Source organism: Tursiops truncatus, unplaced genomic scaffold (genome assembly GCF_011762595.2).
Source record: "Tursiops truncatus isolate mTurTru1 unplaced genomic scaffold, mTurTru1.mat.Y mat_scaffold_173_arrow_ctg1, whole genome shotgun sequence".
NCBI classification, from domain to species: domain Eukaryota; kingdom Metazoa; phylum Chordata; class Mammalia; order Artiodactyla; family Delphinidae; genus Tursiops; species Tursiops truncatus.
In genome coordinates this window covers 1-22,544 of record NW_022983222.1, presented here as the reverse complement: position 1 = coordinate 22,544, position 22,544 = coordinate 1, and the positions used below count along the sequence as shown (strand labels likewise).

General features: G+C 39.2%; 1 long non-coding RNA gene across 11 annotated transcripts; it reads left to right on the top strand.

The window, feature by feature from the left end:
• Nucleotides 1–824: 824 nt before the first annotated feature.
• On the top strand, nt 825–22,248 carry LOC117310770 (uncharacterized). Of its 11 annotated transcripts, none has more exons than XR_004524818.2 (8): nt 855–1,056; nt 2,131–2,239; nt 3,215–3,278; nt 5,402–5,643; nt 7,485–7,699; nt 10,122–10,183; nt 14,708–14,750; nt 19,213–22,248. It is a non-coding gene; the product is annotated as an uncharacterized lncRNA (long non-coding RNA). The 11 variants fall into 11 exon arrangements; XR_012329498.1 differs by having other exon boundaries at nt 21,179–22,245; XR_012329496.1 differs by lacking the exon at nt 19,213–22,248 and adding an exon at nt 16,416–18,147.
• The last annotated feature ends 296 nt before the right edge of the window (nt 22,249–22,544 follow it).

The window sequence follows — 22,544 nt, the reverse complement described above, 5'->3', positions numbered from 1 at the left end:
CAACATTTTATACATAAGTACTTGGTTTTCTTCCTTTCTTCTTTCTCTTTCTCCTCTCTCTCTCTCTCTCTCTCTCTCTCTCTCTCTCTCTCTCTCTCTTTCTCTATCTTATGTAATTGGATAGAACTGGGCACCTAGGATGATGTGGTGTTACTATAGTGGGATTTAAAAAAAAAAAAAAACAACTCTAACTTACCCTTTTAAAAATTTCATAAATACAGGTGTCAGTGTCATTTGGAATAGTCTCTATAACAATTTCTGTCTCCACATTTACTGTGTTTCAGCAAATTTACCTAACAGATGGTGAGTGGGCAATTTTTAAAGGGGCATTTTTTAAAAGAGCGGAGAGGGAAGGAATAGAGACAGGCACATACTATATTTGAAGTTACCTCCACGTGTATTTTATGTATGTATACCCATACAATTAAGAAGTCTTGGATGTTTTATCTTCAAGAATAATTCAGATAATGGATTACTTGAGTATCATAAACATTTAGGGTTTAACAGATTTGTTACATATAGACGTTGTATCATGGATTTAAAAGACCATAGCCAGCGGGCAGCGGCGGGCGGAGCGACCGAGGGGCGGCGCGGGCTGGGCGGCTGGTGCGGGGGTCCGTGCTTCTTCGCGGTGGAGGGCTGGGGTTCGCCGGAGACGCCGGGTTGCTCCGCGTTGCCAGGTTACCGAGCGCGTGCCCCGCGCCCGCTCTTCCGCCCGGGCCGCCCTCGGCGCCGCCTGAGCCGCGGTGCGGGCTGCGCGGGGCGCCGTTTCCGCGGAAGCCTGGGTCGGGCGCTGCGTGCGGGACTCTCGTCGCTCGTGGACGGGGCGCGAGCGCGCGGGGGACGTAGGACGCCGACCTGGGCCTCCCCGGCGCTCCGGCTCCGCTCAGGGCGCCCGCTCAGGGGCCTCCGGCGCGAGGCCCCCTATGTGGTCAAGATGGCGGCGCCCAGGCGGGCCGCGCCGAGGTGAGCTGGAGCCGGGCCCGGAGAGGGGCGAGTCTGCCACGCCGAGGACTTGGACCCCGGGCTGGTCTCCCGTCTCCCGGGGAGCGGCGGGTGAGTGGGCGCGGCCGCGCGTAGGTCCCTCTCGTGGGGTGGTCAGCTCTCCGTGCGTCCGCAGACTTCTGTCGTCTGATAGTCAGATCTGGGGTGGCCCAGGTTGGAGGCGAGGGTGCTTGATTGGGGAAACCTGAGGGGTTTAAGGACTCTATTGGGATCGTTTCAGACCCCAGCAAGAAGCTGAGCAAGTTTCCTCCTGACTCTCTTCCCGGCTAAGTTTTCTCCCTTCTCTGAAGGCGCCAACTTTTCTGAATCACCTTGTTACCCGGGGGGATACAGTTGGTGGTTCTGACCGTGGAACGTAGGACCCGGCGCGGGGAAGCCTGAGCTGGTTCTAGTTACTTTGTTTGCAAAGCACTTGTCTTGTCTTTGGAATCTTTGTGTCTGTAACCAACGTTGGGAAGAGCCAGCGTTTTCTCCTCCAAAACACCGCGAGGGGTAACTTTATACGTAAGAAACAAGTGGGCGTTCACATCCATCTCTTTTCCAACCACTGAGTTTTGGTTGTGTTTCCTTTCTTTAAGTTTGTCTCGTTCTGAAGTGATAACAAAAAAAACAAACAAAAAAAAGACCATAGCCAATTACACAAAGTATACTCTAGTCTCAGTCCTGCCATTAGTTAGCTTAAGTCATTTAATTTTTCTAGGCCTCATTTTTCTCATGTGATGTTTTTTCTTTGAAAAAGTAAAGTTTCTAGAAGTCTCTAATCTCTGTGTCATATAGTTCAGCTTGGAGAAAACCTGTTCTTATCCAAACTCCATGACATTGTATTTCCAGCTCCAACTTTGGACTTTGAGTGAGTTGGGGGCAACTTTTTAAGGATATTTTCACACAGCTTTTTTAGTTAATATCAGTCTAGCTGACTTGTCATACTCAGACTTTCTCCCATATTCTTTTACCAGTGTGTTCCTTAGTCATATATATAAAGACTGTTGTGGGAAAAATGACCTCCTGGGTCAGCTTACTGCATGGTCATCGACACAGGGCAGGGAGTAAGATTCTGTGGATTTTACAGAAGCAGATACAGGTTTCATTATCCATGTCCTCTCCCCTTTCATCTTACGAAAACAGCAGGCTTTTCTTGGAGAACTGCCAGATAATGCCATCCTGCCTCCTCACGGGCCCCGGGGATGAGTCGCCCAGGGACTGAACTCCAGTAAAGCAGGTGATTGGCTCATGGGTAGGCATCGGACCTCGGCTAAGTCTATCAGACTCCTCCCCAGGACTTTTGTCTCAGAGAGAAATGGAAGAATTGTCTTTTCTCTCTGGAATTTCTAAGCTGGGGAGATATGACTCTGGGACTCCCAGTGACCATCCAGCACAAGAAGAGACTTTCTGTAAAATAAAGTCTTGCAGAGGTAAGCAGGGCTGAGCGATGGAGAGAGAGCTGGAACCCTGCTGATACTCTGGAACTTCCAGATCCAACTGTATCTGAATATGGCTGCATCCCTGAATTTCTAGTACTTGTTTGTTGAGGTTGTTGTTGTTGTTTGGTTTTTGTTTTTAAATTTCCTTTGACTATTTTGAATTTGTTTTCAGTAATGTGCATTTGAAAGCATCATAGCTAAAAGAGCTAATTTCCTACATTAATGTCAGGTTTGCTGACTGGCATTCCTTAAGTGAAAAATCATATCCGCTATTTTCTTTAAATAAAATCCTTCTAGCTCAGGTCTGAGATATTCAAAAATCTGCCTTCTACCCCCCCTCTTTCCAACATTTACTATATCACCTTGAAGCATTTGTGACCACATCTTTCCCATCTAGACGCAGTTGAGAGAGAGAGCAAATACTTCTGATATAAACTGCAACCTCTACGCCTCCTACCTGGAAGCTTTAGAACATACTTGATTCTTGTCATTAAAGCAAATCTTGTGTTGTTGTCTCCAGGGCACAGAAGCATTTTCATGGCATAATGGAGTACCAAGTACATTAAGCCTAACTCTACTTCTCACCCTCTTTTACTTTAAATAGGCAGAAAAGAACAATCTCAAACACATTTTCCCAACAAATAAAATACATATACGATTATGTTTAGAAGACGTTTATGCAACATATAGTTAGACTGATTAATTAATGGACCTTTCGCCAATTGGCACAGTAAATATATATGTTCAATGTGCTTAATTAAAAAGAAGACAATAACATATTTTTACAGGTTAATTATCTGAGAAGAGTATTGTGCCAGCACACTTGATACTACAGTATTTCATGTTTGACAGGTAATCTTCTTTCAATTATATTTACTGCTAAATGTTTCTTGGATCAAGCTATTAAATTATAAGGTCAAAAGTAAAATGATATGAAATTACAATGATAAAGGGACACATATCCCACTTTATGAGAATAGAAGTTCTAATTTCTTTTCAATACTACTAGTAGTGACCACAGTACCAATTTGAGCCCTTACTATGAGCCACTGTGCCCATATACATTTAGTTCTTACAGTAGTTCTGCAAAGGGCATATAATAATCCACACTGTAAAGCTGAAGAAAGTGCTTCTCATAGCTGAAAGTCACATAGCTGGTGAGTGGCAAAGTCTAGATTCAAACTTAAGTCGTCTGACAATGCCCAGGTTGTTGACCACTATGTACACTGCTCAGTTGTTGCACCAATAAAGAAGTGCTTGAAATAATTATAGATTTGCCTACCCTGAAACTGCAGTGATTTAAAGACATCAAAGTTGCCAGTTGCTTAACCACATCTACTTACAGTAAGAAATTACATTTTATTTCATTTCTAAAACAAGATTAATTCTGCAGGCCCATCGAAACTTGAGCACACAAATCCTACCTGCAAATGAAAGATGCTTGTTTTCCATTATTCAACAGATGGCCCTGTACAGAGGCAATAAATATATAGTAGAATTTTCATTCAAATAAATGAGAAGAGAGGTTTCTTCTTGTCCTGATTCAGTGCCCATCATTATGGATTATGATGGCTCTTCCCAAACTTTACTTCAGTCACTCCACTCTTTCTACAAAACTCCAGTAATGGAATCCATCATTCAGATATATGTGCAAAGCGAAAGGACTGTATTAATACAGTTGCTGAAAGTCACGTTGATAGAGCACAGGAAATACATCCTAATAAATGCAACATTAATGTTTGTGTGGGCCTTGGAGTGAGGGGTAGAAGAATTTTCAGTTTAATGGAACATTTTGCCTCTTGCTATGAAAGTGTGGCTTAATAGTCTTGTAATTGGTCATTTACAGAATCCTCCATCTCTGGGTTTCATGCTTTCTTTACTCTGCAGCTGTTGATTCCTTCTCTTGTTCTGGATGGAGGATAGCAACGAAGCCACTTCAAAGGGCTCAGCCTGCCTTTTTGTGTTATTGTTTAGATGAAGATATTTCCATTTATTAAAGCACACTATTTAAACATTTTTATCATGTTTCAAACTTGACTGTGTTCTGAAGGTATGAGCACAGGCAGACATAATGGGGGATGTTTTCCAGGAGAGAACATACCCTTATCAAAGGAATTATCAGAATTTTCATGTATGGATTGAGAATCAAATTCTGGAGTTAGATCTGAATTTAAATTCATACTCACAACTTATTACCAGTCTCATCTTGATCAAACGGTTACCACACTTCTCATCAATTTCCTTATCTTTGAAAGCGGAATAAGAGAAGTATGCCTGGTGGAGTTACACATAAAGCTCATCTGATAGAATATGCATAAGGATTTTGCACAAAATATACATGGAAATATTTTAGCACCGAGTTTAGCATGCGATTCGTCTTCAATACATTTAAGAGCTATTATTTTATTATTATTATGCTATCATTAAATATCACTATTACTTAAATGTCATTATTGCTAAAATTGCTGTAAAACTACCGCAATAACACATGATGAATTCCCCTCTTCTGTTTCCTTTGTTTAAATGGAAAATATGTATATAAATCTAGACAGAGAACACTTTAGTGATCCTATTCAGTGGAGTGAGAATTTCCATGGCACTGATTAAAACAAATCCTGAATTGCATGGACTTAAGATAGCAGAGAGGGGCTTCCCTGGTGGCGCAGTGGTTGAGAGTTTGTGAGCTGATCTGGGAAGATCCCACATGCTGCGGAGCGGCTGGGCCTGTGAGCCATGGCTGCTGAGCCTGCGCGTCCGGAGCCTGTGCTCTGCAACGGGAGAGGCCGCAACAGTGAGAAGCCTGCGTACCGCAAAGAAAAAAAAAAAAAAAAGATAGCAGAGCGGCTAAGAGATTTGAAGTTAGACATCCCCAAGTGTGAATTCTACTGTGACCCTCTTCTAGCTCTAGAACCTTGAAGAAGTTGCTTAAACTTTCTGAGCTTTACTACTAGTTTCCTCATCTGTATCTTTTTCAGGACTCTTTATCAAGCATCTTCCTGTTCTCTATGCTTGGACGTATCAATGAATAAATTAGACAAGAGCCTTTGCCTGCGTGCTCCTTCTTGCATGCTTTCTCCCTCCTTACACTCTCGTGTGGAAACGGATGTTGTAAATAAATTCTATGCTTTGTCACAAGTCGATGGGTGCTACGGGATAAGGAAAAGGATGTGAAGCTCCCTGAAGAGGCTTGGGTTGGGAGTGCTGGAGGAGTGTACAGGTAGGTTCTGATTTTAAATAGGGTAGTCAGGGTGGATTTTATAAGTTGACATTTGAGCAAAGACTTGAAGTGAGGGAGTTGTCAGAATGTATGATGGGGAGACCACTCCCTGGGAGCAAGAATAACCAGTCCCAAAACTCTAAGGCAGAAATATGCCGGGCAGCTTGGAGGAATATCAAGGAGGCCACCCTGGCTGACTTAGCCAGTGGGGAGGAAGAGACAGCAGGAGGGCTGGAGGTCGGATATGTGATGGGATGGATTGGGTAAGTCCTGGGAGGCCATCACATGCATTGTGTCTTTTACTCTAAATGTAGGCAGCCAGGGGCAGGATTTTAGCCAAGGTGTGGCATGAACTGTCTCTTGTTTGAAAAGCGTAACTCTATCTGTGGCCTTGAGGATGTGGGGAGAGAGTGGAGTCAGGGAGAATCTCGGGAGGTGGCTACAGGATCCTCGAGGTCTATGTTGGTGGCCTGCACCAGGCTGCTAGCGGCTGGTAATTCTCAGAAGTGGCACATTGGGAAGGTTGTGACAGCATTTCGTGGTAGATTGAATGCAAGAATGGAAAGGAAGAGGGGGTCAAGGGTGAATTCGAGATTTAGGGCCTGGGGAACTGGAAAGGTGTGGTTACTGTCACCTAAGATGGAAAAAGTTTGGGGTAGAGCATGTTTGGGGGATTAAAGACCAGTTTTGGAGGTATAAGATTTGAGATGTTTTCGTGACGTCCAAGTAGAGATGCTGAGTACACAGTTGGATACACAAGTCTGCAGTTCTGAAGAAAGGTCTAAACTAGAGATACACTTTAATACAATGGAGATATTAAGAATAATTACATGGAAGCGCTATTTTAAAGATAAAATGAAGTAATGCAATTAGCACTCTGTCTTCTCAAAACATTTAATAACTGTTAGCTAAAATAATTACCTGAAATGAAAAAATACCTATAGTTTGTTTTGTTGTTTGCAGTAAAAGTGAATAAAATGTCACAATTATTTTAATAGTATTTGTGAGACAGTAGTTTTAGTTAAGACACCATGACTACAAACATTTACAGTAAACCTTTCAGTCTCCTACTTTTCACTCTGATAGGGTACTTGGAACCATATTTTGTAAGGTTTAAGTTAGTTGTCATAGGGTACCTCTTTAATTAGAAGTAATTCTGAACTGTCTAGTTCCATGCAGTTTTATATACATATATGTATAATTATTATTTTATGATTTATCAAACTCAGTTGAAAATTTGCATCAGTGATATACATTAGAATTTAAGCATTTACCCAGGTATTCAAGGAAAAAAATGTACTTGTCTTGTAATTTCCATAGGGGTACTTACTTTCACATCTTCCCTTCACTTTGCAATTGAAAACATGGCAGGGGAAATATTATCTTACTGGTCTTTGAGTTTCCCTTAGCTATCTGCAAGTCCTTAAACAGCCTTTGTGGCTTAACCAAAATTCTCTTCCATCTTCATTCCGCTAACAGATATTGGTCTAAGCATGTACTTATACTAAAAAATGCATGACCACGTTGTCTCTACACATCTATAATTTTATGATAACACTATCATTATGTAAGCTGTACTTTAATTGTAATTATAACAGATTTTATGTCAACACACATCCATTTCTAGTGTTCATCTGGTGTTCAGGGGGAGAGCAGCATGTCGTAAATTTTATCAAAATATAACATCTGAAGAATAGAACAGAGGGTAATTGTGTAATTCTGTATTCACTCTAATTAAGTTCAGTGGAGTTGGCATAATAGAATTAAGATGAAAAAAAAAAAAAGACATCGAGGTACCATGGCTCCCTCTCCTAACACACCCTTTTCGTATCCGAGAGCAGAGACTCAGCACCTTTCTGTACAGAAATGGAGACAGGAAGAGGCCAGAGGATGAATGACAGGCACGAATGAGGTGGAACTTTGAAGAGCAACATGGAAATGAAATACTTCTTTTGTATTTGGTAGGTGGGGAAAATGTACCAGCGTGTATGCCTACTGGGACCACGTTTTCCAGAGCAGTTAAGCCCAGTGTCAACTATGCTGTCCCACCTTCCTCGTAAGTAGGAACAGTACTGTTACTTGAATCTTTGCTTCCTGTTTCTTGATACCTGGTTGAGAAGATTATGACAGGAACTGCATCTTGTTAGCAAATACACTGTTTTGAAATGATTGACACTTACTGAAGAGTGGCAACTCCAAGCTTGCTCTCTCTTGATCTTGGACTATTTAAGTCTGGAGTGCAGGAGTGGGTTATGGGGAAAGACCATTGGAATTCTTATGTCTTCAGCATAATGGTTATAGCATAATGGTTAGGAGTGTAGGTGCTGGTTCAAATCTCTGCTTTCCACTTGCTAACCATATGAGCTTGGGCAATTTACCTGATTACCTGAACCTCAATACTCCTGCCTATAAAATGATGTTAATAATATTTCATCCCCATAGACTTGTTTTCAATGTTAAAATGAAGTCACTTACACCAAGCACTTAATACAGTGCCTAGAGCATAGTAAAGTCTATTATTATTACTATTACTACTACTACTACTATTATTATTATTACTGTCACGATGCCAGGTGCTATTTTTCCTATGCCTTATTCCATTATCTTCTGCCCTGTCCCCCCATTTCCGTCTTGTTTCTGTACAAGGGTAGGTTTGTCACAGAGCATTTTCTTTCCCTAGTGTCTGACTCTTAGTCATCAAGGTGACTGGTCCACGACCTGGCATTCATTGCTGCTCATTGAAGCAACCCATTTTGAGAAGGGGAGTTGGATATTGATGCCAAGTTGGGTCAAGGAGAGAGAATTTTCTCTCTTCTGCACTCAGCTAAGTGAAATATTCAGGCCTCAGGAGGAGAATCAGGCAAAGGGCAACATGCTTAATTTCATACCTTAGTGATTAAGAACAAGTCAGACAGGCTGGATTTGAACTCATTTCCATCACGTACTGACAACAGGATCTTAGGTGCTTTTGTAACCCGTCTGAGGCTCAGTCAACATCTGAAAGAGACGAATAACATTATCAGGACCTAGCATATAGCCTCGTTGTAATAAGTGAGTAAATCCTTTTAAAACGTTCAGCACGTTGTTTGGCATATAAACACTTAATAAAATTTAGCTTCTTTGACTACTACCGCTGCTAATATTATTAAGTAGCTGAGCAGATCCGAGGCCCATTTTTTTCTTAGATTGCACATAATCATTTGGACAACCAGCTCACATTGATCAACCGTTGCTTATATATAAACCCCCATGAACCCAAAGGTGCTTTAACTCTCTCCCAGTCAGAGCCTGTTCTGGGGGCAGAAGCAGCACCGGCACTACCCCCGTCATCTTTGCCTTTATTGTCACTACACTCGCCTGCCGTACTGAGCACTTTCTGTTTGCCAGGCGCCAAATTTAGCCCTGCGTATGCACTATATCATGTAGTTCTCACACTCAGGTGGGAGACATTATCATCATCCCCAATTTTCAGATAAAGACGCCGAGGTGTTGGAAAGGTAAGAAACTTGACCCACAGCAAGAGATGGAGCCGGAGTATTCAAACCCTTCTCTCTGACCTCAAGAACCCTTAAATATTAGCATACTACTACATGACATCCTGGTAAGAAAATCTGCTTCCAGCCACTCTGGTGAGAGTAGAAATGATTCTCAGTCCCCACATTCCTCTATTGCCCATGCCACCCTAGCCTCAGGACTAGGGGGGAAAGGAAGTGATCTCTTCAAAGAGCAGCCAAAGGGAACCTACTCCCTTCTGCCTTTTCGTAATCAACTAACCAATATTTTATTTCCTTCTTAAGAGTCCCCACATGTTCCTTTTGGTACTTAGCTTGGCCTTTTAGAATTCTGACATTCTGTACATGACTCATCCACTGTATTTCATGTTAATTTATTGAGGTCAAGTATAGGGTCTTACTCATCCTGAAGTCCAGTTATCCCCTGTCACATCTAACTCTGTTCTTTTCTTCTTGTAGGACATCTGCAGGTATTTATTTGAATTTTGTTGAATTGTTCTCATCAATAGTACATTAGAAGTTATACAGAAAGTGCCTTCTTATAAGGAAAACCATCTAAATAGATTTCTAGCTCTTTACTTTTTATAGCACTATTGTAGAGATTATAGATCTCCAGGTAATATTTTTTAGATTGAGTTCTTCATATCATCTTATTTTTACATATAATGATAAATCTGAATTTTCTCTATCAAACCTCCGAGACTTCACTGGCTTGTAACTTAGCTTGTTGATTATGTGTTGTTGACTTTTCCATTTACAATGATATTTGATCCTGGTAAGGATGGGGCTGGGTGGGAAGGTACATCTTAGGGCCATAAATTGGTTTTGTAGAGAACTAACGTAAAGATCTAAAGTCTCATATTTCTGCAGAACTCATGAATCATTTTATTATAATTCCATTCATTCAGGGAGTATAAAACCATTTTCAAATTGTTATTCCTAATTTGTTCATCTTCTCTTCCTTAGTCTTAGTGAGAAGAGAGCAGGCTGAATGGAAGAAAGTCATTATGACCACTGGGGCCACTAAGGTAGGCATCAGTCCCAGAGTTTTGTTTTCATCTCTCCGCTATTAATATTGGCTAATGTCTTGAGTGCTTACTTGGTGCAAATTACTTAGCCGACCATGGCAAATGGGTTGTGTCATTTCATCCCCTGATAGTCATACAATTAATGTATGTATTATTATGATATCCCATAATGCATACATGGAACAGAGCCTCAGAAGTAGTTATTTGCTCACGAAAATATGGTAGATGTGGAATTTGGACTCAGGTCTGATAGACTCCTAAATCACTCCTAGTGATTTTTACCACTAAATTAAAGTTGTATACCTCTGGAGAGTAGAAAGTTTCTAAAATTTCCTCAACTCTAACGTTTTATAATTAAATTTTTGTCTGATGGCAAGCTTAACAGTTAAGATGGGTAGGAAGGAATGCCAGCCGTTGAATGGAATTTCCCTCAAATAAGCCTGTTTTATGACACCAGTTCACTCATTCATTCACTCAGCATGTATTGAATGTTTGCTCTGTGCAAAGGCATTTTAGGCATCACAGTGGAGTGAGCGCCCCTTCCATAGACTCTCCTGCAGCACTCAGAGAAGTCTTGGACTGGTTTGCCTGTTATGGAATGGGGCTTGGTGATAGAAGCCTGGTTTGTCCTCCACTGATAAAACTAAGACATACTCATATTAGTTTATAGGCGTCTTGAAGCCGTGGGATAGTAACACACATGAATCTTACCATTTTTGCCTGGGATTAATGATATAAAGGCTTTGGATTTGGGTATGGAAAAGGGGTGCAATTATGGGCGTGTTGGTTCTACATATATATGGACATCACGTGTCATCAGCCTGCAGCTACCTGCCATTCCTCACTACTCCTTCTTTTCACAAACCAAACAAGTACCTTCTTATCTCTCCTGTGGATAAGCTCTTGACAGTGGCACTAGGGCCTCCCTCAATAAGTACATCATTGGCTAAACCAGTGGTTTCTCAGATATGCTCATTGAACAACCCTTAAGGTGGATTGACATTCCACTGCCTAGAATAGAATATGGTGTTCTTTAGGAATCGGGGGGAAAAAATAGGCCACCAGATGTACTTTCTTTAATTTAAATTGTATATCTATCTATCTGTCTATCTATCTATATATATATGAACAATTGTTATATATGTGTATGTATACTTGTTCATATATATGAATGATTTAAAATTGAAGAGATATATATATACACACACATATATATTTATGTATATTTAAATTTTGGCTTCTGTTAGCAAGTAGTAAATTAAATTATTAGCAGATCCATACTGCAGGGAAATAACCAATCAGATTTCATTCAATAGCTTGCTTTTTTGTAGATTTATGGTTGTGATTTTATATTTGCAGGCATGTTCGCTGAAGAAAATATTTCTACCACTTTACACAAAATTAAATTCATTTAATACCAATGCGGCATGTCTCAAATGTCTTAATACAGTTTTAGTCTTTAATCGCATCAGAAGTATGAAATTAGAAACATACCCCAAAATCATTTGAAGATATAATTACTTTCATTTCCCTTATACTTTTGAGACTTTTGAAAAATAAGTATTTAGTTGTACTTATCTCTTTCTGTCTAAGGATAGCAAACACTGAAACACAGTTCTTTTTAAAAGTCAATATTAAAAATATATTGTCCAAGATGATCAAAACTAAGGAAGTGGCAAAGAAATTCAAAAATTTAAACTTTCAAAGGGTGCTTTTTTTGTGAATGTGTAGTACTTGTTCTTCTGAAGGAATTAATCTTTTTAAAAATTTAATTAACTTATTTTTTATTGAAGTATACTTGATTTACAGCGTTGTGTTAATTACTGCTGTACAGCAAAGTGACTCTGTTATACATATGTATATACATTCTTTTTCATATTCTTTTCCATTATGGTTTATCACAGGATATTGAATATAGTTCCCTGTGCTATATAGTAGGACCTTGTTGTTTAGCCAATCTATATATACCAGTTTGCATCTGCTAATCCCAAACTCCCAGTTCATCCCTCTCCCACCTGCTTCCCCCTTGGCAGCCACCAGTCTATTCTCTATGCCTCTGATTCTGTTTCTGTTTCATAGATAGGTTCATTTGTGTCATATTTTAGATTCCACATATAAGTGGTATCATGGTATTTGTCTTTCTCTTTCTGACTTACTTTGCTTAGTATGATAATCTCTAGCTGCATCCATGTTGCTGCTGCAAATGGCATTATTTCATTCTTTTTTTATGGCTGAGTAGTATTTCATTGTATATATGTACCACATTGTCTTTATCCATTCATCTGTTGATGGACATTTAGGTTGTTTCCATGTCTTGGCTATTGTGAATATTGCTGCTGTGAAGATCAGGGTGAATGTGTCTTTTTGAATTATAGTTTGGTCTGGATATACGCCCAGGAGTGGGATTGCTGGATCATATGGTAGGTCTATTTTTAGTTTTCTGAGGAACCTCCATACTGTTTTCCACAGTGGCTGCACCAACTTACATTCCCACCAACAGTGTTGTAGGAGGGTTCCCTTTTCTGCACACCCTCTCCAGCATATGTTATTTGTAGACTTTTTAATGATGGCCATTCTGACTGGTGTGAGGTGGTACCTCATGGTAGTTTTGATTTGCATTTCTTTAATAATTGGCAGTGTTGAGCATCTTTTCATGTGCCTATTGGCCATCTGTATTTCTTCTTTGGAGAAATGTCTCTTTAAGTCTTCTGCCTATTTTTTTGATTGGGTTGTTTGCTTTTATTGTCATCAAGTTGTATGAGCTGTTTGTATATTTTGGAAATTAAGCCCTTGCTGGTCGCATCATTTGCAAATATTTTCTCCCATTCTGTAGGTTGTCTTTTCATTTTGTTTATGGTTTCCTTTGCTGTGCAAAAGCTTGTAAGTTTGATTCGGTCCCCTTTGTTTATTTTCATTTTTATTTCTATTGTCTTGGGAGACTGACCTAAGAAAACATTGGTATGATTTATGTCAGAGAATATTTTGCCTGTGTTCTCTTTTAGAAGTTTTATGGTGTCATGTCTTATGTTTAAGTCTTTAAGACATTTTGAGTTTATTTTCGTGTATGGTGAAAGGATGTGTTCTAACTTCACTGGTTTATATAAGGCTGTCCAACTTTACCAACACCACTTGCGGAAGAGACTGTCTCTTTAACTGAGGTGTGTGAGTTTATTTCTGGGCTCCGTATTCTGTTCCATTGATCCATATGTCTGCTTTTGTGCCAATACCACGCTGTTTTGATTACTGTGACTTTGGAGTACTGTCTGAGTCTGGGGTGGCTATGCCTCCAACGTTGTTCTTTTTCTTCAGGATTGCTTTGGCAATTGTGGGTCTTTTATGGTTCTGTATGAATTTTAGGATTATTTGTTCTAATTGCGTGAAAAATGTCATGGGTAATTTGATAGGGATCGCATTAAATCTGTAGATTGCTTTGGGTAGTATGAGCATTTTAACAATATTAATTCCTCCAACCCAAGAACATGAGATGTCTTTCCATTTCTTTGAATCATCTTCGCTTTCCTTTATTAATGTCTTACAGTTGTCAGCGTATAAGTCTTTTGCTTTCTTGGTGAGGTTTATTCCTAAGTATTTTATTTTTGGGGTTGTGATTTTAAAAGGCATTGTTTTTTTACATTCCCTTTCCGATATTTCATTGTGGTATAAAGAAATGCAACCAATTTCTGTATGTTAATCTTGTATTCTGCTACCTTGCTGAATTCGTTTATCAGTTGTAGTAGTTTTCATGTAGAGTCTTTAGGGTTTTCTCTATATAGTATCATATCATCTGCATCTAATGACAATTTTACCTCTTCCTGAAGGAATTAATCTTGAAGTTCTACTAAGACTTTTGGGATACCTGTTTTAATGAGCCACTACTTCCTGCCTGAGATTGCACTATGCACCAGAGATTCTAGAATTAGCATAATAAAACTAATAATGCAAACAACAGCAACAAATCTTCACAAACCTTCCTTGCAAGGAAGTAGAGTCCACTGGAAAAACAGACAAGTGAAACACACATTCAAAATGGCAGTGATTCTTAAACATTTATGTGCTGAAAAATCATGCAATTACTAGACCCCTTCTCCAGCTGGTCAGGTGTAAGGTCCTGTAACTCTGTTTTTGGTGAATGCCTCCAGTAGAGTCTGAGACAGATGTTCTCAGTTGTCGTCAACCTTTAGTGTGCATCAGATTTGCCTGAGAATATTGTTAAAACACAGATTGCTGGGCTCCAGTGCCAGAGTTCTAACCAGTTCCCAGGTGTGGCTGATATTGCTGGCCCAGGGACCACATTTTGAGAACCACCTTTCAAAACTCTGCAGTATGCGGTTGTGTGTGTTGTGAATGAGACGGGCCCAGAGAACCAAAGGAGGGCAAAGGGACTCTGCCCTAAATTAGTCAAAGGTAACAATAGCAGCTAGAATTGATTGACCCAAGAAAAACTTATAAGAACTTTACCTGCATTTGCTCATTTAATCCTTTCAGTAAGGTACATAGGTGCTACTTAGTGTTCCTCTTTTACAGGGGTGTCCAGAGAAGGTAACTACTTTGCCCACGTCCTAAACTGGTAAGTAACAGATTAAGAATTCAAGTCTAGGAAGTCTGATTCCAGAGCCCACACCTCTACCCTTTCTGCATGTAGAGAGGAGTAAAGGGTTGTCAGTGAAGCCTTCCTGGGGGCCCTGGCCTCTGAGTGTAGATAGAAGGATGAGTGGACATAAAGATCATTATTTGTGTGTGGTGGGGGTAGGGGAGGAAGTATGAGGGCTTCCAGAAGAGCCCGCCCTCCCCATACATCTGCTGTAAGCAAGTCTGATGATCAGGAGTCCGGAACATGAGTATGACTATGGGATACTGAGAAGGGTTCTAGAACCCTGAGGTTAGAGTTCTGGATCAGTTAGTAGGTAACAGAAAGTGAATGAGTGATATTTACCTTACTTTCCACGGGTAGCAGGAAGTTTAGAGATAGTCCCTCTAGCGTTAGTCCAGCTGCTGAAGGGCATCACCAGGGGACTGGGTTGCTTCACTCTTCCAGCTTCCACATCTCTAGCACGTCCACATAGCTTCAGAGTGACCCCAGAATCTCCAATAGTGTTCCAACAATTTGGGCAGGAAGAAAGAAAAGGGAAAAAAAAAGAAATTAAGTAAGAAAAAAAAGGAAGTGTCTAACTCAGAGAGCAAATTTTTTACCACAGATGGTCAGCAGACTTGCACTTAGATCTCATCAGCTCGGATTTTAAACTGGCCACCTTAGCCTTAAGGATAATGGGGTCTCCTAAACCAGGGCTCTGTTAGTAAGGAATAAGGAGAGAGTGGTACTGATTAGCAGTGCCTGCTGTCCCAAACAAATATTATCCCCAAACTATTTTTTTTTATCCTATATTTTACTTTAAAGAATGGAGGGGAAACATTATGTATCTGTAAATAGCCTTTTAGAAAGGGTACAATTATATAGTTATACAACCCCCTGGAGGGCTCCTTTCTTCTAAAATCTCTTTAAAAACTGTTCAAGGTTAAGGACATTTTTATCTTAATTTAGTAACTTGCAGTCGATTATCTTGGAATGACATCCTCTCTCTGCAGATGTTCTGTCAGGCTTTAGAAAATTCTAGAAGTGGACAGAGAAGTGTTATGGTACATGTATTTGCAATATGCACGTCTTTGAAATGAAATCCATTTAGGGACCAAAAGGCATTTCATGTCTTTGCTATACATTTTCACATATTTGCCTTTCCAGAATTCCTTTGAGCAAATCTGTTAGATGTAACCCATCCGTTTCTCCCATCTGAATTCTTTATTACTAAACATTCTTCAGTATGCTCTCACTCCCCTCTGTCAAAGGCGTTTCTCTGGGTCCTCACCCTTCTCATCTCATATGTGAATGCGTATCTTAAACTGAAGCAACAGTCTGCTATGACTTCTCCATAACTTGAAGAACCCGTCTTTGTGGGAAAAAAAGTAGACTTACTAACTTAAAAGGTAAAATGCGCGCAATGTTTCTGAGAATTAAAAACTAAGATAAAAACATAAGCAATGGAAAAAACTTACAGTGGATCCTTTTCAAAGACTATTTTACAGAGAAGGCAACTGAGGTTTAAAGAAAAAATGCGTTAGTTAAACACTAAATAATGAACCTTAAACCTCAGTGGAGCAACACATGGACAGTTCATTTCTCACTCACTCAGGAGTGTAGTATGGACTTTGGTGGTCTGAGGGTCAGTTTTCTGCTCAGTTATTCAGGGACCCACCACCTTCATCAAGTGGCTCTACGTTTGTCCTAAAAAGGAAAGGAGAGAGGAAGCTGCAAGCTACAATTATCAACTCGTTATCCTTCAGACATAAACTCTTCAGGTCACCTCTGGTCACATTCTTTGGGATAGAACCATACCCAGATGCAAGCGGAGATGGAGAATGTTGTTCCTATCTTGGTCCTAGTGATGCCTCTACAGGCTGGAGGAGCTGATTAAAGTGTAGTCAACAGCTTGTTGTTTCTGCCACAATGAGTGATTAGCCTAAGACTGTGGATTAATTATGTGTGTGTGTCACATATACATATAATACACACAAACATATATATGTGTGTGTATATATACATTTTTTAGCATGAGTTGACACATGGGGCTTCTGCCGTATCAAAAGAGTACAAACTGCCTCTTGTTGCTTTTTCTTAATTGAAGTTGACTACTACTATCTATTTCCCTTCATTTTGCTATCTCCCCCCCACCCCCGCGCCTTTCAGTATTATATGAAAATTCTGAAAGAAAGAATTTCAAAGTTTCCAGTGCTTTTAAAGGTAATAGAATACTCAGACCTTAACAATTTTCCTGTGTGAAACGTTTGCCAGACTAAAATAGTTAACTTATGAAAAGTAAATTTAGATTGATACAAAAGAGAAAATAAGCTGATTTTTTTTTTTTTTTTACACAAATACCCTGAGCCAGGGTGGAAAATAAATGGAAAACTGGAGGAATTTAGATCCTTTTGTTGTAAATTTAAATATGTTTAATTGTAAAAATAATACAGGCTCATTGCAGAAACTCCAAAATTGAAAGGATTTAAAGCAAAAAGGAAAAATAACTCAAAATCCCATTTCTGATAAATCATCTCTGTAACAGTTTTGAGGGTATCTTTTGAAACTTTTTTGTGACGGGGTGCATATAAATACAATGCAAGTATAAAATACCTTTAATTATTATATCAAACTACAAAACAGTTCTATAACATTTTTATTTAGTAATATAAGTATGATTACTCATCACCTAATAAAAATCTGCAGCATCATTTTTAATGGTTGAACAGCATTCTATTATTTATTTAACCAGTCCCTACTGTTCAACATTTAGATTATTCCTGTTTTGCTTTGCTAAACAATGAGACAAGCATCCTTGTTCATATGTCTTTGAGCATTTGTTTATTTCCTTAGAATGGACTTCTAGAACTTGAATGGCTGGTTGTCAGTTCTGGTACATACTGACATATTGTCTTCCAGAAAGGTTACCGTGCTTTTTATTTCTACCAAGAATTTAACATCCAGTGTGGTTTCTTACACACACTCATCAGTACCAGTATTATCAATATCAATACCAGTATTATCAAGTTTTTTAAAACTTTGTCATTCTAGTCAGTAAAATATGACACCTGAATTATTTTATTTGTATTTCTTTGATAATAATAGCAAGGTTGAACATATTTTCATATCTTTATTGGCTGTTAATACTTTTTAGTTTGTGACTTTATGACATCCATTTTTCATCGATGTATAACAACCTTTTATATATCAGTGTGTTTATTTTGTTGTTTGTTGTCAATGCAATTTTTTTCTCTTTATTAATTTTTATTTTGTGTGTGTTGAACTTCTTTAATACTGTCAAGTCTATTCAAAAACCCTTTAATGAACACAACAAATGTGGAAAATCAGTCATTCTCCTGCATTTTGTAATCAATTTATTTCCTTTTGGGCAGTATGGAAATGTAAGTTCTTATTTCATCTTATGGTTGGAAAGAATCTGTTCCCTCGGAAAGGGATTATAGTCTCCATGATGCAGTAATGGGAGATTTTATAGGCTAGGCAGGGTCTACAGAAGAAAAAACCCTAAATCACACTCCATTGGTGGTTGCCTTATTTATAAAAATGGCATTTGAGGTTGTGTGACTGCCATTAGGCAAGCAAAATTAATTTTTAGCATGAAGTACTCCTATCAGCAAGAACAGCCTAGGATAGGCTAGCAGTAAGAAGTGAGGGGTTATGGGATTGGGGCATAGCCTCTGTTTCCTCCAATGCAGCTGGAAATTTAAACTCTGGGGCTCCTGCTTGATCCAATCAGCCCAGCTAGTATGTGTTGCCAGGTAGGGTGAATAGACTCAGAAGTACAAGAGCTCATCCTTGGTCCCCTCTGGAAATGAGCAGAGAATACTGTGTCAAGCAGAGGCGATCAGTCCATGGTCTGGAGACTTGGATCTCCTCACATAGTCCTTAAAGTCAGGGTGAGACAAAATGCCAATACAAATTATATTGATGACAGTATCAATGAGGTGACATTGAGTCCTTTGACCTAACGTGTGTCTGCAGTATGCCATCCATTAGTAAATGGGCAAAGCCATTTGACAGATCTATCTGATACAATGAATGAATCTGACACTCATATTTTGAAAAACTGAAACTGTATCCATTTGTCAAGAACAGTGGCTACTTGTTCTGCTTTATTCCCCCTGGAAGAACTAGGTAACATTGCAGGCAGTAAGACGTTCCGGCATTTCACCCTGGAGTAGCCCCAAAACTGAAGAAGCTGTCTTATCAGTAGTTAGCTCCTTGTCACCAAGAATATTAAAGTAGATTTGTATGATTAGCAAATTAAAGAGACTGTAGTGCCTACCGCTACTGTATTCACTAAGGCACCCAAGTTATTCTAAAGAAATCCTAATAATACATTAGGACCGTTTTGAATATTTTTATTCGACTAGCCGTAATCTTCTAGTTATAACATCCATCACCATTTTGACCACTGAAACTTGGCCTTCTTTTCTTACAGCCTAGCCCTGTGGTCTTGGGCTAATCAGTAACCTGCTTAGATACAATTTTCTTCTCTATGAAATAGAAACAATATTATATGCTTTGAAGGACTGCAGGAAGATGAGCTGTAATGTTTATCAAGTGCCTAGTAAGTAGCCTGGCCCATAATAAATACTTGGCTAATTGTAGATGTTAGTTTCATTTTTAGTTTTATTTCCAAACATTGCTCTTTACTTTTGGAACTCTAAAATTTGTTTTGAGAGTGGAGGACTTGTTGTTTGGATTCCTCCAACACTCTCTGTATATTCTGTGCTTCTATCCCTACATCATTTATATTAATGGAATAAATGATCTTTGGTCTGGTGATTCCAAGGTGACGAGGAGCTAAGTGGAGGTTCAGTATACACCTGGAAGTATGGATTTTCATGCCCAGTGCAAATGTGGGAAAGGCATTATTCCCACATTATAAAGGGGGTAAAGACCTCCAACTTGAGGAGACTGTGGGTTGAGAGATGAGAGATTTACAGGTACTGTGTTTATCCTACAGGGTACCACAGGGGCTTTTATGTTCTGTAGCAAGAATTTGCACCTTATACCCTTGTAGTTAGAAGTAAAGCATACCACATAACTAATATCTAGTAAGCATTAGAGTTAGAATAAATACCATTTATTTAACGTTTCCTTTGTGTTAAGCATTTTACAGTTACAACATATGGATGGATACTATATTGTAATGGTTAAGAGTGTAGTTTTTTGAGCTGGATAATCCTGGATTGGAGTCTCATCTTTATTACCTCTTTTTTTTTCTGTTTTATTGAGGTATAATTGACAAAATTGTAAGATAGTCAAAGAGTATATCATGATGATTTGATACACATATGCGTTGCAAAAGGATCCTTCCCATCACGTTAATTAATACATCTAACAGCTCATGACACCTTTTTCCTTTTTTTCTTTTTTTGGTGAGAACACTTAAGTTCTATTCTCTCAGAAAATGTTAGTTATACAATACAGTATTATTGACTGTAGTAACTATGTTATACAGTAGCTCCTCAGACCTTATTCATCCTGCAGCCGAGAGTTTGTACCCTTTTACCAGTCTTCCCCTCTTTTCCCCACCCACACCCCAGCCCCTGGCAACCAGTTTTCTACTCTTGTTTCTATGAGTGTGGCTTTTTTTCTTTTTAGATTCCATATATAAATGATATCATTCGTATTTATCCTGTCTGGCTTATTTCATCAGCATAATGCACTCCTGTTTCATCTATATTATCACAAATGAAAGGATCTCCTTCATTTTTTTAAGGCTGAATAATATTCCATTACCTCTTAAATGAGTGACTTTTGGTACATTGTTTACACTTTCTAAGCCTCAGGGTTTCTTTTCTTCTGTAAAAAAAAAAAAAAATATATATATATATATATATACACTAACAGGTTATTTTCTGATATGTGGAATGTTTGTTGAATCAACAAATAATTAGTTGAGATCATAAATGTGACACTTAGCACTGTATTAACATTTATTAATACTCTCCCTGTTAATTTCTACAATAAATTGTATAATAAGTAACAATAATAATAGTACTACTAGTAGTTTTAGAAAATGCATAGGATGTGCCAGGCATCATATACTGTACTACCCTTCTTCATGTGTACCACAACTTACATGTGGATATCATCTTCCTCGTTGTTTCCTTTAAAGAAAATTGAAGCTCAGCAAGATTGAGTAGCTTGCTCCAGATGTGAACTCAGGTCTGAATCACTCCACATATAGGTTCTTAATGACTCCATGTCTTTAATTCCGCATCTGCATTTGTTTGTTGTTGTTGTTTTTAACTTTCCAAGCATCTGATCTGAAATTCCTTTCTCTTTGGGGAATTTTCCACTTTGTGGGTCTTGGTGAGAAACAGAGCCTTCCTCTCGTTATACAAGCTGAACATGTCAGATACACTGTTTACTCACATGCTCAGTCTCCCTTACAGATGGAAAACAGTCGGGCGACCTCGGGTTGGCCAACTGCACCCCTCTCTTGGATTTTGAATGACAAATAAATGATGTAAAGAAGCAAGGCCAGCAGTGCTGGGTCAACCTCCTGTTTCCTGTTCCTGCTTGGTAGCAAGGCCAGCTGGGACTTATAACATCACTTTGGCCTGATCCTATAATTGCAATAGCATAGCCTTGGCTTTCGGTTGTTTAATCTGCTTCTAGTTACTGAGACCTAACCATAAACTTCCAAAAGTTTCCTTTTCTGCTCAAATTAGCCGTATCTGGTTCCTGATGATTACAAATAAGACCTTCCTGATATACAATGGTGACCTACTTATCCAGGCAGATGTAACATCGTCCTGGCAGGGACAGAGGGCAGGCAAGTTCCTTGAACAGCTGAACAAGAAGAAAAAGACCTAAGAAGGAAGAACTGAAGCCAGTTCTGCTTGTGTTATAATTCTACCCGCAGCTGCCTCTGTTTCACAGACCACATGCTAAGGACCGTGTCCCTTCCGCTGTAACAGACGAGCAAAGTAGACCCAGGCCTTCCAACCCAGAGACCAGCTGAGCTGTACCGTGGACAATCTAGGATGTGAAAGACTTCACTCAATGTCTTTGTCACTTGACACATTGTTCCTCTCTTTGGGAAGTAGCTTCTTGTGTGACAAGAAATATGCTAAACCAACACTTAAGTGGACAGAGGTGAAAGATGCCAAAATTAGCTACAGAAAAAAAGGCGTAAAGACTTGTATTTTCTGTTATTTGAAGGTGTTAAGACCCCACATAGAATATGAGTCCTTTAAAGGAAAGTTGTGAATGGCCCAGGGAATGTTGAATTTCCATGTGGCAATATGTTCTTGATCGGTCATGATGATGATGATGGTAGCATCAGTAGCATTTATCAGTGTTTCCTGGGTGAGAGGCACTTTATCCTAATGACCTTTTATCCCCATGACGACCCTGTGAAGTAGGAAATACTGTTTCAGCATCTTCAGGGTTTTTCTTTTTTTTTTTTTTTTATCAGGAATTTATCCTAGATCACAGTTGGGTGGTAGAACGACCAGAACTGGACACTAGCCTTTCCTGAATTCCAAGAGTGTGATCTTAGCAGTTGTATTGCTGATGCAGAGCCATGTAAATGTTGCCAAAGCAATGAAACGTGTACCTATTTCTAACAGATTCTAACTCAGAAGCTCTGGGGTTAAGTGCAGAGCAGTTGAGTGTGATTGTCTTTACAGACAGTAGATAACTTAAGAGAAGTTGTTTAAAAGTATATTTGCATATTGCACTACACTGTCATATCTGTGATGGTTAGCTATTGAGTAACTAACACAAATCCCAATCCAAATCTCTAATCTAATT